Here is a 15766-nt window from a genome sequence, read left to right as displayed (position 1 = left end):
TCACCCTTCAACCAGACAAAATCGAAGTCCTCAGCAGAGGGCTTAATTTCTGCACCACCACCAAAATGGACCCCATCAGTCTCGCGGCAGACACGGAGGAATTCATCAGGCGAATGAGGCTCCGGGAATTCTTCCGCAGACCCAAGAGGCCAACAGCGAACCCAAGCAGACTACCAATGAACCGGAACAGCAGACCGAGAGATCTGCGGTGCAGCAACCGAAGAGGAAAGAGTCGAATTGGACCCCTCCGGAAGGCCGCTGCCTTAGACTCGACATGTATGCTCAAGCCGTCAGGAGTCGCGTCAATGCCAGATTCATCAGTCGCATTCACAAGACAGCCCCAGACGTTACCCAAGCACAACGCAATGCCATCCGCGCTCTCAAGACCAACCGCAGCATCGTCATCAAACCAGCAGACAAAGGAGGGGCCACTGTCGTACTGAACAGAACGGACTACTGCAAAGAAGTATACCGACAACTGAACAACCAAGAACACTACAGACAGTTACCCGCAGATCCGACCAAGGAACACATCCGCCAACTTAACAGACTGATCAAGACCTTGGATCCAGATCTTCAGAGCACCCTACGTGCTCTCATCCCACGTACTCCCCGCATTGGAGATCTCTACTGCCTCCCAAAAATACATAAGGCCAACACACCAGGCCGCCCTATCGTTTCAGGCAATGGGACCCTGTGTGAGAACCTCTCTGGCTACATCGAGGGCATTTTGAAACCCATCGTACAAGGTACGCCCAGCTTCTGTCGCGACACGACGGACTTCCTATAGAAACTCAGAACCCATGGACCAGTTGAACCAGGAACATTCCTCGTCACAATGGACGTCTCGGCACTCTACACCAGCATCCCCCATGACGACGGCATTGCTGCAACAGCCTCAGTACTCAACACCGACAACTGCCAATCTCCAGACGCAATTCTGCAACTCATCCGCTTCATTCTGGATCACAACGTCTTCACCTTCGACAACAAGTTCTTCATTCAGACGCACGGAACAGCCACGGGGACCAAATTCGCACCCCAATACGCCAATATCTTCATGCACAAGTTTGAACAGGACCTACTCACCGCACAGGACCTTCAACCGAAGTTATACACCAGATACATCGATGACATTTTTTTCCTTTGGACGCACGGCGAAGAATCACTGAAACGACTACACGATGACATTAATAAGTTCCATCCAACCATCAAACTCACCATGGACTACTCTCCAAAATCAGTTGCATTCTTGGACACACTCGTCTCCATCAAGGACGGTCACCTCAGCACTTCGCTTTACCGCAAACCCACGGATAACCTCATGATGCTCCACTTCTCCAGCTTCCACCCTAAACACATTAAAGAAGCCATCCCCTATGGACAAGCGCTCCGTATACACAGGATCTGCTCAGACGAGGAGGAGCGTAACAGACATCTACAGACGTTGAAAGATGCCCTCGTACGAATCGGATATGGCACTCGACTCATCGATCGACAGTTCCAACGCGCCACAGCGAAAAACCGGACCGACCTCCTCAGAAGACAAACATGGGACACAACCGACAGAATAACCTTCGTCGTCCAGTACTTCCCCGGAGCGGAGAAACTACGTCATCTTCTTCACAGCCTTCAACACGTCATTGATGACGATGAACATCTTGCCAAGGTCATCCCCACACCCCCACTACTTGCCTTCAAACAACCGCGCAACCTCAAATGAACCATTGTTTGCAGCAAACTACCCAGTCTTCAGAACAGTGACCACGACACCACACAACCCTGTCATGGCAATCTCTGCAAGACGTGCCAGATCATCGACATGGATACCACTATTACACGTGAGAACACCACCCACCAGGTACGCGGTACATACTCGTGCGACTCGGCCAACGTTGTCTACCTCATACGCTGCAGGAAAGGATGTCCCGAAGCGTGGTACATTGGCGAGACCATGCAGACGCTGCGACAACGAATGAACGGACATCGTGCGACAATCACCAGGCAGGAATGTTCCCTTCCAATCGGGGAACACTTCAGCAGTCAAGGGCATTCAGCCTCTGATCTCCGGGTAAGCGTTCTCCAAGGCGGCCTTCAGGACCCGCGACAACGCAGAATCGCCGAGCAGAAACTTATAGCCAAGTTCCGCACACATGAGTGCGGCCTCAACCGGGACCTGGGATTCATGTCACATTACATTCATCCCCCACCATCTGGCCTGCGAAATCCTACCAACTGTCCTGGCTTGAGACAATTCACACCTCTTTAACCTGGGGTTACCCCATCTCTGGATCTGTAAAGATTTAATCACCTGCTAATGCTCGCATTCCTAGCATTGTTTGGCATCTTTGAATTTGTCTATATATGTGTTTCTGGAACAGACCTCTTCATTCACCTGAGGAAGGAGCAGCGCTCCGAAAGCTAGTGACATCTAAACAAACCTGTTGGACTTTAACCTGGTGTTGTAAGACTTCGTACTGTGCTCACCCCAGTCCAACGCCGGCTCGTATTTTTCTACGTTCTATGTTCTACTTCACTAGCTCTACCTACCAGCTTTGTTTGAATCAGTAACACCCACATGTCCTGTGGCCATTTCATTTGTTTAGCTGCCTTCTCAATGAAATGAAAAAGGCTTCCACTTCCTTCTCGTCAAACCTTGGCAATGCTTGGACAAATTTAAATAGATTCAGGAGGGCAAAAAGGGGACCTGAAATTGCTTTGGCAAATAATGCAAGGGAGAATCCAAAGAGATTCTACAAATACATAAAGGGGAAAAGAGTAACTCGGGACAGAGTCGGGCCTCTTAAGGATCAACAAGGGCATCTATGTGCAGAGCCACAAGAGTTGGGTGAGATCCTGAATGAATATTTCTCATCGGTATTCACGGTGGAGAAAGGCATGGATGTTAGGAAACTAAGGGAAATAAATAGTGATGTCTTGAGAAGTGTGCATATTACAGAGGAGGAGATGCTGGAAGTCTTAAAGCGCATCAAGGTAGATAAATCCCCGGGACCTGATGAAATGTATCCCAGGATGTTGTGGGAGGCTAGGGAGGAAATTGCGGGTCCCCTAACAGAGATATTTGAATCATCGGCAGCCACAGGTGAGGTGCCTGAAGATTGGAGAGTGGCGAATGTTGTGCCCTTGTTTAAGAAGGGCAGCAGGGAAAAGGCTGGGAACTACAGACCGGTGAGCCTAACGTCTGTAGTAGGTAAGTTGCTAGAAGGTATTCTGAGAGACAGGATCTACAAGCATTTAGAGAGACAAGGACTGATTCGGGGCAGTCAGCATGGCTTTGTGCGTGGAAAATCATGTCTCACAAATTTGATTGAGTTTTTTGAGGGGGTGACCAAGGAGGTAGATGAGGGCAGTGCAGTAGACGTTGTCTACATGGACTTTAGCAAAGCCTTTGACAAGGTACCGCATGGTAGGTTGTTGCAGAAGGTTAAAGCTCACGGGATCCAGGGTGAGGTTGTCAATTGGATTCAAAATTGGCTGGACGACAGAAGGCAGAGGGTGGTTGTAGAGGGTTGTTTTTCAAACTGGAGGCCTGTGACCAGTGGTGTACCTCAGGGATCGGTGCTGGGTCCACTGTTATTTGTGATTTATATTAATGATTTGGATGAGAATTTAGGAGGCATGGTTAGTAAGTTTGCAGATGACACCAAGATTGGTGGCACAGTGGATAGTAAAGAAGGTTATCTAGGATTGCAACGGGATCTTGATCAATTAGGCCAGTGGGCCGACGAATAGCAGATGGAGTTTAATTTAGATAAATGTGAGGTGATGCATTTTGGCAGATCGAATCAGGGCAGGACCTACTCAGTTAATGGTATGGCGTTGGGGAGAGTTATAGAACAAAGAGATCTAGGAGTACAGGTTCATAGCTCCTTGAAGGTGGAGTCGCAGGTGGACAGGGTGGTGAAGAAGGCATTCGGCATGCTTGGTTTCATTGGTCAGAACATTGAATACAGGAGTTGGGACGTCTTGTTGAAGTTGTACAAGACATTGGTACGGCCACACTTGGAATACTGTGTGCAGTTCTGGTCACCCTATTATAGAAAGGGTATTATTAAACTGGAAAGAGTGCAGAAAAGATTTACTAGGATGTTGCCGGGACTTGATGGTTTGAGTTATAAGGAGAGGCTGGATAGACTGGGACTTTTTTCCTTGGAGCGTAGGAGGCTTAGGGGTGATCTTATAGAGGTCTATAAAATAATGAGGGGCATAGATAAGGTAGATAGTCAACATCTTTTCCCAAAGGTAGGGGAGTCTAAAACTAGAGGGCATAGGTTTAAGGTGAGAGGGGAGAGATTCAGAAGGGCCCAGAGGGGCAATTTCTTCACTCAGAGGGTAGTGAGTGTCTGGAATGTGCTGCCAGAGGTAGTAGTAGAGGCGGGTACAATTGTGTCTTTTAAAAAGCATTTAGATAGTTACATGGGTAAGATGGGTATAGAGGGTTATGGGCCAAGTGCGGGCAACTGGGACTAGCTTAATGGTAAAAACTGGGCGGCATGGACTGGTTGGGCCGAAGGGCCTGTTTCCATGCTGTAAACTTCTATGATTCTATTCTATGATTCCCACCAAGCCTTCGACTATGACACTCTTTCTCACTATCCTCATCACTATCGTCCAACCGTACGTTTCCCTTTACGTCTGCCAATTTTAACTGACTGTCATGTTTCATGGCCATTTTCTGAAGTTCAAACTCCCTCTCTTTATCTTTTTCCCTGATCTGTATCTCCCTTTGTTTTTCTTTTTGTTCTGCTTGGGCTATTCCTCCTTTTACATAGAACATAGAACATTCTTCTTTCTTCTATTTCCTTTTCTTTTTCCTCTCTCTCACTCTCATATTCAAGCCCATTTAATTCTTTCTCATGTTCCATTTGTTTAATTTGCATATAAGGAAAGTAGGAAGGAACTTAAGCAAGGAGTCAGGAGGGCTAGAAGGGGTCATGAAAAGTCATTGGCAAATAGGGTTAAGGAAAATCCCAAGGCTTTTTACACTTACATAAAAAGCAAGAGGGTAGCCAGGGAAAGGGTTGGCCCACTGAAGGATAGGCAAGGGAATCTATGTGTGGAGCCAGAGGAAATGGGCGAGGTACTAAATGAATACTTTGCATCAGTATTCACCAAAGAGAAGGAATTGGTAGATGTTGAGTCTGGAGAAGGGGGTGTAGATAGCCTGGGTCACATTGTGATCCAAAAAGACGAGGTGTTGGGTGTCTTAAAAAATATTAAGGTAGATAAGTCCCCAGGGCCGGATGGGATCTACCCCAGAATACTGAAGGAGGCTGGAGAGGAAATTGCTGAGGCCTTGACAGAAATCTTTGGATCCTCGCTGTCTTCAGGGGATGTCCCGGAGGACTGGAGAATAGCCAATGTTGTTCCTCTGTTTAAGAAGGGTGGCAGGGATAATCCCGGGAACTACAGGCCGGTGAGCCTTACTTCAGTGGTAGGGAAATTACTGGAGAGAATTCTTAGAGACAGGATCTACTCCCATTTGGAAGCAAATGGACGTATTAGTGAGAGGCAGCACGGTTTTGTGAAGGGGAGGTCGTGTCTCACTAACTTGATAGAGTTTTTCGAGGAGGTCACTAAGATGATTGATGCAGGTAGGGCAGTAGATGTTGTCTATATGGACTTCAGTAAGGCCTTTGACAAGGTCCCTCATGGTAGACTAGTACAAAAGGTGAAGTCACACGGGATCAGGGGTGAACTGGCAAGGTGGATACAGAACTGGCTAGGCCATAGAAGGCAGAGGGTAGCAATGGAGGGATGCTTTTCTAATTGGAGGGCTGTGACCAGTGGTGTTCCACAGGGATCAGTGCTGGGACCTTTGCTCTTTGTAGTATATATAAATGATTTGGAGGAAAATGTAACTGGTCTGATTAGTAAGTTTGCAGACGACACAAAGGTTGGTGGAATTGCGGATAGCGATGAGGACTGTCTGAGGATACAGCAGGATTTAGATTGTCTGGAGACTTGGGCGGAGAGATGGCAGATGGAGTTTAACCTGGACAAATGTGAGGTAATGCATTTTGGAAGGGCTAATGCAGGTAGGGAATATACAGTGAATGGTAGAACCCTCAAGAGTATTGAAAGTCAAAGAGATCTAGGAGTACAGGTCCACAGGTCATTGAAAGGGGCAACACAGGTGGAGAAGGTAGTCAAGAAGGCATACAGCATGCTTGCCTTCATTGGCCGGGGCATTGAGTATAAGAATTGGCAAGTCATGTTGCAGCTGTATAGAACCTTAGTTAGGCCACACTTGGAGTATAGTGTTCAATTCTGGTCGCCACACTACCAGAAGGATGTGGAGGCTTTAGAGAGGGTGCAGAAGAGATTTACCAGAATGTTGCCTGGTATGGAGGGCATAAGCTATGAGGAGCGATTGAATAAACTCGGTTTGTTCTCACTGGAACGAAGGAGGTTGAGGGGCGACCTGATAGAGGTATACAAAATTATGAGGGGCATAGACAGAGTGGATAGTCAGAGGCTTTTCCCCAGGGTAGAGGGGTCAATTACTAGGGGGCATAGGTTTAAGGTGAGAGGGGCAAAGTTTAGAGTAGATGTACGAGGCAAGTTTTTTACGCAGAGGGTAGTGGGTGCCTGGAACTCACTACCGGAGGAGGTAGTGGAGGCAGGGACGATAGGGACATTTAAGGGGCATCTTGACAAATATATGAATAGGATGGGAATAGAAGGATACGGACCCAGGAAGTGTAGAAGATTGTAGTTTAGTCGGGCAGTATGGTCGGCACGGGCTTGGAGGACCGAAGGGCCTGTTCCTGTGCTGTACATTTCTTTGTTCTTTGTTCTTTGTTTTGAATTTTTGCCATTTCCAATGAGTCAAACTCTATCTCAGGCAACTTTAAATGCTTAACCACCGCCATAATTATCTCATCTTTTCGCATTTTGTCAGGTAATGTTAACTGCAATGTTCTTGCCAAATCTAACAGTCTGCTTTTCGTTTCTGTCCGTAAAGTACTACGTGTGACATTCTCCACCCCCAAAAACTTCTGAGCCTCTGAAAGAGCCATTGTTCACAACACTCTACCCATTTAAATTAAAATACCACACCGGAAAAGCAACAATCCTTCACTGTCTTTAAGTTCACAAAAGCCAATCCAATTGATAGACTTTTATCCCAGACGAGCCCCCAATTGTTATGGGCGAGGTGTTTTCAGAACCCCAAAATGTATCATGGGGTTCAACCAACCTCACCCTTCAATGGATTTGTTGCTTTTCCGAGCACATGGCTTGTTCCCTAGGTGTGGGATTACAATTATGGACATGTGGGTTTTTAAACACAAAACATTGTTTATTCCATGAACTCAACTTAACTTCTTAAATAAACATTGGATCTCTTAACACCCCATACTTCAAAGATAACTCAGAAAATATTGCAACAGTAAATATCTCCTTAAAATGTTCCTTCAACCTTCCAAGAGACTTAACACCTTTAAATAGTATCACATCAGGTTAAAGGATATATATGTTTTCTGTAGAATGGCAGAGATATATTAGCTTGGTTGACTTCAGCTCCAGCACCTTGCTTTATAGAATCATAGAAGTTTACAGCATGGAAACAGGCCCTTTGGCCCAACCAGTCCATGCCGCCCAGTTTTTAACATTAAGCTAGTCCCAGTTGCCCGCACTTGGCCCATAACCCTCTATACCCATCTTACCCATGTAACTATTGTAGCGCACAATGACTTACGAGAGAGACGAGTAGTGATGAAGTTGATGAGGCTTTATTAAGCGAGACTTGTCCCCAGCAGTTCAGCAACAGAATGAAGCGGCGGGGAGAAGCTCGGGTTCTTATACTCTGCCTTCAGGGCGGAGCCAGGAGTCAACAGCCAACCAGGACCCGGGATCTGTCAGTCAATAGCATCACGGCTTCACAGTCCCACATGACCCCTAATACATACCACCACATTCACCCCTTGTTAAAAAGGAACCCGGCGGGGTGGTGGTTCGCATGGTGGTAGGGGTTTACAAGGCTGGTCCTGGGAGGAAAATTTCGGGCATGTTATTACAGTTTTAGCCCTACACTGGGCTATGTACAAGGTTTGTGAAACTATTTACAATAGTCGTAAGAGAAAAAAAATTTTTTTTTGTTACAATCCAACAACATTCTTGGTCTCACACCGATGCCACGAGTCGAGCGGGCGGTCTAGTCTTCCTTGTCGATCGCCTCAGCCCCGGTGGTGGTGCAGGTGCTTGTTCAGGCGTTGTCGTCTCCGGGAGCGTTTCGGTGTTTGTTCCTGTTTCACTCCTGGGCGGGCACGGGAGGAGGACCGATCCTCACGTGAAGGGGGCGGTCGCGGGGTGCGCCGGTGGTAGGGAGGGGATGATCGGTGTCGGGGGGGGCGTGTGTGTTGCCGGCGGGCGCCAGGTCTCGCAGGGAGACCGTGTCCTGTCGGCCGTCGGGGTACGCCACGTAGGCGTACTGCGGGTTCGCGTGGAGAACAAAGAACAAAGAACAAAGAAATGTACAGCACAGGAACAGGCCCTTCGGCCCTCCAAGCCCGTGCCGACCATACTGCCCGACTAAACTACAATCTTCTACACTTCCTGGGTCCGTATCCTTCTATTCCCATCCTATTCATATATTTGTCAAGATGCCCCTTAAATGTCCCTATCGTCCCTGCCTCCACTACCTCCTCCGGTAGTGAGTTCCAGGCACCCACTACCCTCTGCGTAAAAAACTTGCCTCGTACATCTACTCTAAACTTTGCCCCTCTCACCTTAAACCTATGCCCCCTAGTAATTGACCCCTCTACCCTGGGGAAAAGCCTCTGACTATCCAAGGTGAGAAGGTGAACCCTCTCGACCAACGGGTCCGACTTGTGCGCCCGCACATGTTTCCGGAGCAAGATGGGTCCTGGAGCCGCCAGCCAGGTCGGTAGCGACGTTCCAGAGGAGGACTTCCTGGGGAAGACAAGGAGGCGCTCTTGAGGCGTTTGGTTAGTGGTGGTACACAGCAGCGGCCGGATGGAGTGGAGAGCGTCCGGGAGGACCTCCTGCCACCGGGAAACTGGGGGATCCCTGGACTGTAGGGCCAGTAGGACGGTCTTCCAGACCGTGCCGTTCTCCCTCTCTACTTGCCCGTTCCCCCGGGGGTTGTAGCTGGTCGTCCTGCTTGAGGCTATGCCCTTGCTGAGCAGGAACTGGCGCAGCTCGTCACTCATGAAGGAGGACCCCCTGTCGCTATGGATATATGCGGGGCAACCGAACAGTGTGAATATGGTGCTAAGGGCTTTAATGACTGTGGCCGCTGTCATGTCGGGGCAGGGGATGGCGAAGGGGAAACGGGAGTACTCGTCCACCACGTTCAGGAAGTATGCGTTGCGGTCGGTGGAGGGGAGGGGCCCTTTGAAATCCAGACTGAGGCGTTCAAAGGGGCGGGAAGCCTTGATCAGGTGCGCACCATCCGGCCTGAAAAAGTGCGGTTAGCACTCTGCGCAGATGTGGCAGTCCCTGGTGACTGTACGGACCTCCTCCACGGAGTATGGGAGGTTGCGGGACTTTATGAAATGGTAGAACCGAGTGACCCCCGGGTGGCAGAGGTCCTCGTGGAGGGTTTGGAGACGGTTAATTTGTGCGTTGGCACATGTGCCGTGGGATAGGGCATCGGACGGCTCGTTCAGCTTTCCGGGACGGTACAAGATCTCATAGTTGAAGGTGGAGAGCTCGATCCTCCACCTTAAGATCTTGTCATTTTTAATTTTGCCCCGCTGTGCATTATCGAACATGAAGGCTACCGACCGTTGGTCAGTGAGGAGAGTGAATCTCCTGCCGGCCAGGTAATGCCTCCAATGTCGCACAGCTTCCACTATGGCTTGGGCTTCCTTTTCCACTGAGGAGTGGCGGATTTCTGAGGCGTGGAGGGTTCGGGAGAAAAAGGCCACGGGTCTGCCCGCTTGGTTAAGGGTGGCCGCTAGAGCTACGTCAGAGGCGTCGCTCTCGACCTGGAAGGGGAGGGACTCGTCGATGGCGCGCAATGTGGCCTTTGCGATATCCGCTTTGATGCGGCTGAAGGCCTGGCAAGCCTCTGTCGACAGGGGGAAGGTAGTGGACTGGATTAACGGGCGGGCCTTGTCTGCGTACTGGGGGACCCACTGGGCGTAATATGAAAAGAACCCCAGGCAACGTTTCAGGGCTTTGGAGCAGTGGGGGAGGGGAAATTCCATAAGGGGGCGCATGCGTTCGGGGTCGGGGCCTATTATCCTATTGCGCACTACGTATCCCAGGATGGCCAACCGGTTTGTGCTAAAAATGCACTTTTCCTCGTTGTATGTGAGGTTCAAGGCGTTAGCGGTCTGGAGGAATTTTTGGAGGTTGGCGTCGTGGTCCTGCTGATCGTGGCCGCAGATGGTTACGTTGTCTAGATACGGGAATGTGGCCTGCAACCCGTGCTGGTCAACCATTCGGTCCATCTCCCGTTGGAAGACCGAGACCCCATTCGTGACACCAAATGGGACCCTTAGGAAGTGGTACAGACGCCCGTCTGCCTCGAAGGGCCAGGGTCTGTACTTGCGGTCACCTGGGCGGATGGGGAGCTGATGGTAGGCGGACTTGAGGTCCACGGTGGAGAAAACGTTATACTGGGCAATCCAATTTACCATGTCGGATATGCGGGGGAGAGGGTACGCATCTAGCTGCGTGTACCTGTTGATGGTCTGGCTATAGTCTATGACCATCCTTTGCTTCTCCCCGGTCTTTACTACTACCACCTGGGCTCTCCAGGAACTATTGCTGGCCTGCATTATGCCTTCCTTCAGCAACCGCTGGACTTCAGACCGAATAAATGTCCGGTCCTGGGCGCTGTACCGTCTGCTCCTAGTGGCGACGGGTTTGCAATCCGGGGTGAGGTTTGCAAACAAGGACGGCGGTTCAACCTTGAGGGTTGCGAGGCCGCAGATAGTGAGTGGGGGTATTGGGCCGCCGAATTGAAACGTTCGGCTCTGCAGGTTGCACTGGAAATCTAATCCCAGTAATGTGGGCGCGCAGAGTTGGGGAAGGACGTAGAGCCTGTAGTTTTTAAACTCCCTCCCTTGCACCGTTAGGTTTGCGATGCAGAACCCTTTGATCTCTACGGAGTGGGATCCTGCAGCTAGGGAAATCTTTTGCGTGCTTGGATGGATGGTCAGAAAACAGCGTCTTACCGTGTCTGGGTGAATGAAACTTTCGGTGCTCCCGGAGTCGATCAGGCATGGCGTCTCGTATCCGTTGATCAGCACCGTTGTTGTCGTCGTCTGGAGCGTCCGGGGCCGTGATTGATCCAGCGTCACCGAAGCCAGTCGTGGTAGTAGTGTCGCGGCGTCTTCTTCGGACCCCGTGGAGCCGTCGATGCTGGGGTCCTTTGTTGTCATCCAAGATGGCGGCGTCCATGAATCGCACGCGGCCGGGGGTGGACAAAATGGCCGCCCCATGAATCGCACGCGGCTGGGGGGTCACAAGATGGCGGCACCCATCCGCCCCCCGTGGTGCCCGGGACCCAAAATGGCGGCGCCCGCGGGTCGCACATGGGGCGCTGGGGGGGGTTGGGGAGCGTTTGGGATGCGCTGGGCTCGTTCTTCTCCGGGGATTGCGGCGACCCCCCGGGACCGGCACACTGCCGCGTAATGGCCCTTCTTGCCGCAGCTTTTACAAATAGCTGCGCGGGCCGGGCAGCGCTGCCGGGGGTGTTTCGCTTGCCCGCAGAAATAGCAGCGGGCCCCCCCGGGATGGTCTGGCGCTTTAACAGCGCAAGACTGTGAGGTGGGGGGGGGGGGGTTGTCGCGACGGGGGTCCACGGAGCCCAAGGGGCTGCCACGCGGTCGGGGCCGTAGGCGCGGGCGTTTTGCGAGGCCACATCAAGGGAAGCTGCAATGGCCCGTGCCTCTGAGAGTCCTAGCGACTCTTTTTCTAAAAGTCTTTGGCGGATTTGGGGAGAGTTCATACCTGCCACAAATGCATCGTGAATTAGCAGGTCCGTGTGTTCGATCGCGTTCACAGGCGGGCAGCTGCAGCCCCGTCCCAAAATTAGCAGCGCGGCGTAGAATTCTTCTAGCGATTTTCCGGGACTTTGCCGTCTCGTCGCTAGTTGGTAGCGCGCGTAGACCTGGTTAACTGGCCGAACGTAGATGCTCTTCAGTAATGCGAGCGCCGTCGGGAAATCCTCTGCCTCTTCTATGAGAGGGTAAATTTCCGGGCTTACCCTCGAATGCAGGACCTGCATTTTCTGGTCTTCTGTGATCCGGCCGGGGGCCGTTCGAAGGTAGCCTTCAAAACAAGCTTGCCAGTGTTTGAATACTGCTGCCGAGTTCGCTGCGTGGGGGCTGATCCGTAGGCATTCCGGGGCGATCCGGAGCTCCATCGTCCTTTAAGCTCGCTTAATAAATTGTAGCGCACAATGACTTACGAGAGAGACCAGAAGTGATGAAGTCGATTCAGGTTTTATTAAGCGAGACTTGTCCCCAGCAGTTCAGCAACAGAATGAAGCGGCGGGGAGAAGCTCGGGTTCTTATACTCCGCCTTCAGGGCGGAGCCAGGAATCAACAGCCAACCAGGACCCGGGATCTGTCAGCCAATAGCATCACGGCTTCACAGTCCCACATGACCCCTAATACATACCAGCACAACTATCTAAATGCTTTTTAAAAGACACAATTGTACCCGCCTCTACTACTACCTCTGGCAGCACATTCCAGACACTCAAACCATCAAGTCCCGGTAACATCCTAGTAAATCTTTTCTGCACTCTTTCTAGTTTAATAATATCCTTTCTATAATAGGGTGACCAGAACTGCACACAGTATTCCAAGTGTGGCCGTACCAATGTCTTGTACAACTTCAACAAGACGTCCCAACTCCTGTATTCAATGTTCTGACCAATGAAACCAAGCATGCCGAATGCCTTCTTCACCACCCTGTCCACCTGCGACTCCACCTTCAAGGAGCTATGAACCTGTACTCCTAGATCTCTTTGTTCTATAACTCTCCCCAACACCATACCATTAACTGAGTAGGTCCTGGCCTGATTCGATCTGCCAAAATGCATCACCTCACATTTATCTAAATTAAACTCCATCTGCCATTCGTCGGCCCACTGGCCTAATTGATCAAGATCCCGTTGCAATCCTAGATAACCTTCTTCACTATCCACTGTGCCACCAATCTTGGTGTCATCTGCAAACTTACTAACCATGCCTCCTAAATTCTCATCCAAATCATTAATATAAATCACAAATAACAGTGGACCCAGCACCGATCCCTGAGGCACACCACTGGTCACAGGCCTCCAGTTTGAAAAACAACCCTCTACAACCACCCTCTGCCTTCTGTCGTCCAGCCAATTTTGAATCCAATTGGCAACCTCACCCTGGATCCCGTGAGCTTTAACCTTCTGCAACAACCTACCATGCGGTACCTTGTCAAAGGCTTTGCTAAAGTCCATGTAGACAACATCTACTGCACTGCCCTCATCTACCTTCTTGGTCACCCCCTCAAAAAACTCAATCAAATTTGTGAGACATGATTTTCCACGCACAAAGCCATGCTGACTGCCCCGAATCAGTCCTTGCCTCTCTAAATTCTTCCTGCAAACTGCAAAACTAAACACACAGACACACACCAACTGCTTTTTCCAGCTACAAAACCCAACTGCAAAATGTCTGAACTGAGCTGAGTTCCACCCACTCTATGACATCACTGTTTTCTTAAAGGTACATTGCTTAAACATCCAGTTCTTAAAGGTACCCTGACATGACAGACCAAAGGGATGATCCTTTAAAACTGAGATGGGGAGGAATTTCTTCAGCCAGAGGGTGGTGAATCTGTGGAACTCTTTGCCGCAGAAGGCTGTGGAGGCCAAATCGCTGAGTGTCTTTAAGACAGAGATAGATAGGTTCTTGATTAATAAGGGGATCAGGGGTTATGGGGAGAAGGCAGGAGAATGGGGATGAGAAAATATCGGCCAGGATTGAATGGCGGAGCAGACTCGATGGGCCGAGTGGCCTAATTCTGCTCCTATGTCTGATGGTCTTATAATTGTACTCCATTTTCTTGTGTGATGTTAAAGATATTTTAATAGTTTTAATTAATAGTCATAATTTAATAGTTATAAAGTTTGTTTTAATAAATCATATTCCTATTTTTTGTGCAATAACTCCTGGGGAGGAATCCTCTCTCCTCTTAAAAAATTGAAACAAAACATTGGGGTTTGTGTCTAGTCGCTGTTGGGATCTGGTCCGGGATCGTCCGACTGTGCAGCACAGGCCAGTGGAGCCGAGTAACCGAGTGCAGAGGGAACGGCACAAGGCTGCCTATTTGGTGATGTTGTCTCAATGGCTGAATTACACCGGCAGGGTTGTGTGTCCAGCAAAGCAGAGGTTCATCCTTGCAAATATCGGCAGCATATTTCTTCCACTCTGTGTCATAACTTTCGAGCTCAGATTGTTACCAACATAAAGCTCTGGAGCTGGTAATCAAAGCCCACAGATTACAGCTCGATTCGACACACGGATTCTACAGCTCACTGTGTCCACAGCAGCAGCAAAGTCATTATCTCCACCGAAGTTCGCATTGAGTTGCACAGGTTCATTATTCTGTCTCCGACCTTGTGGCTAAAAGATAACAAAACTCTTGCCCCCTGTGGGGGTCTCCTGCTCGGAGAGCAATGGGTTTGGGTGTTTTGACGGGAGTGGAGAGGGCACTCCAACTTTGAGTTGCCAACCCGCCCCGATCACCCTGGAGTCACCAGGAGTCACAGAATGTTAACAACCCCGAAGGAGACCTTTCGCCCCTTTGTGTTGTGCCAGCCCGCGAGAGGACTGGTGTCAGTCTCCCTGTCACCCTGCACATTCTTCCTTTTCTGTTAATTATCCAATTTCCGCTCCCATTATTGGTTCCAGAGGAGTGAAGGAAAGATGTTGTGTGACTGAGAGTCAAGAATCGTCCTGTCAGAGAAGGAAGAGTTACGTCCCGCTCCTTGATTGGTCTTTGGAAGGCAATGTCTGAGGATGGATGTGTTGGCCGAATAATGAGAGTGGCATGGGGGGGGGGGGAGGGGCACAGGGGGAGGGGCAGTGGTACAGGGCACAGGGGGCAGTGGTACAGGGGAGGGGCAGTGGCACAGGGGGAGGCGCAGGGGGAGGGGCAGTGGCACAGGGGGAGGGGCAGTGGTACAGGGGGAGGGGCACAGGGGGAGGGGCAGGTGGAGGGGCAGTGGCACAGGGGGAGGGGCAGTGGTACAGGGGGAGGGGCACAGGGGGAGGGGCAGTGGTACAGGGCACAGGGGGCAGTGGTACAGGGGAGAGGCAGTGGCACAGGGGGAGGGGCAGGGGGAGGGGCAGTGGCACAGGGGGAGGGGCAGTGGTACAGGGGGAGGGGCAGTGGTACAGGGGGAGGGGCAATGGCACACGGGGAGGGGCAGTGGTACAGGGGAGGGGCAGTGGCACAGGGGAGTGGCAGTGGTACAGGGGGAGGGGCAGTGGCACAGGGGGAGGGGCAGTGGCACAGGGGAGGGGCAGTGGTACAGGGGAGGGGCAGTGGCACGGGGAGGGGCAGTGGCACAGGGGGAGGGGCAGTGGTATAGGGGAGGGGCAGTGGTACGGGGAGGGGCAGTGGTACAGGGGGAGGGGCAGTGGTACAGGGGGGAGGGGCACAGGGGGAGGGGCACAGGGGGAGGGGCGGTGGTACAGGGGGAGAGGCAGTGGTACAGGGGGAGGGGCAGTTGGGGGGGAGCGGCAGTGGTACAGGGGGAGGGGCAGTGGCA

Source organism: Scyliorhinus torazame, chromosome 29 (assembly GCF_047496885.1).
Source record: "Scyliorhinus torazame isolate Kashiwa2021f chromosome 29, sScyTor2.1, whole genome shotgun sequence".
In the NCBI taxonomy this organism is placed as follows: Eukaryota; Metazoa; Chordata; class Chondrichthyes; order Carcharhiniformes; family Scyliorhinidae; genus Scyliorhinus; species Scyliorhinus torazame.
This window is presented reverse-complemented; position numbering follows the sequence as displayed.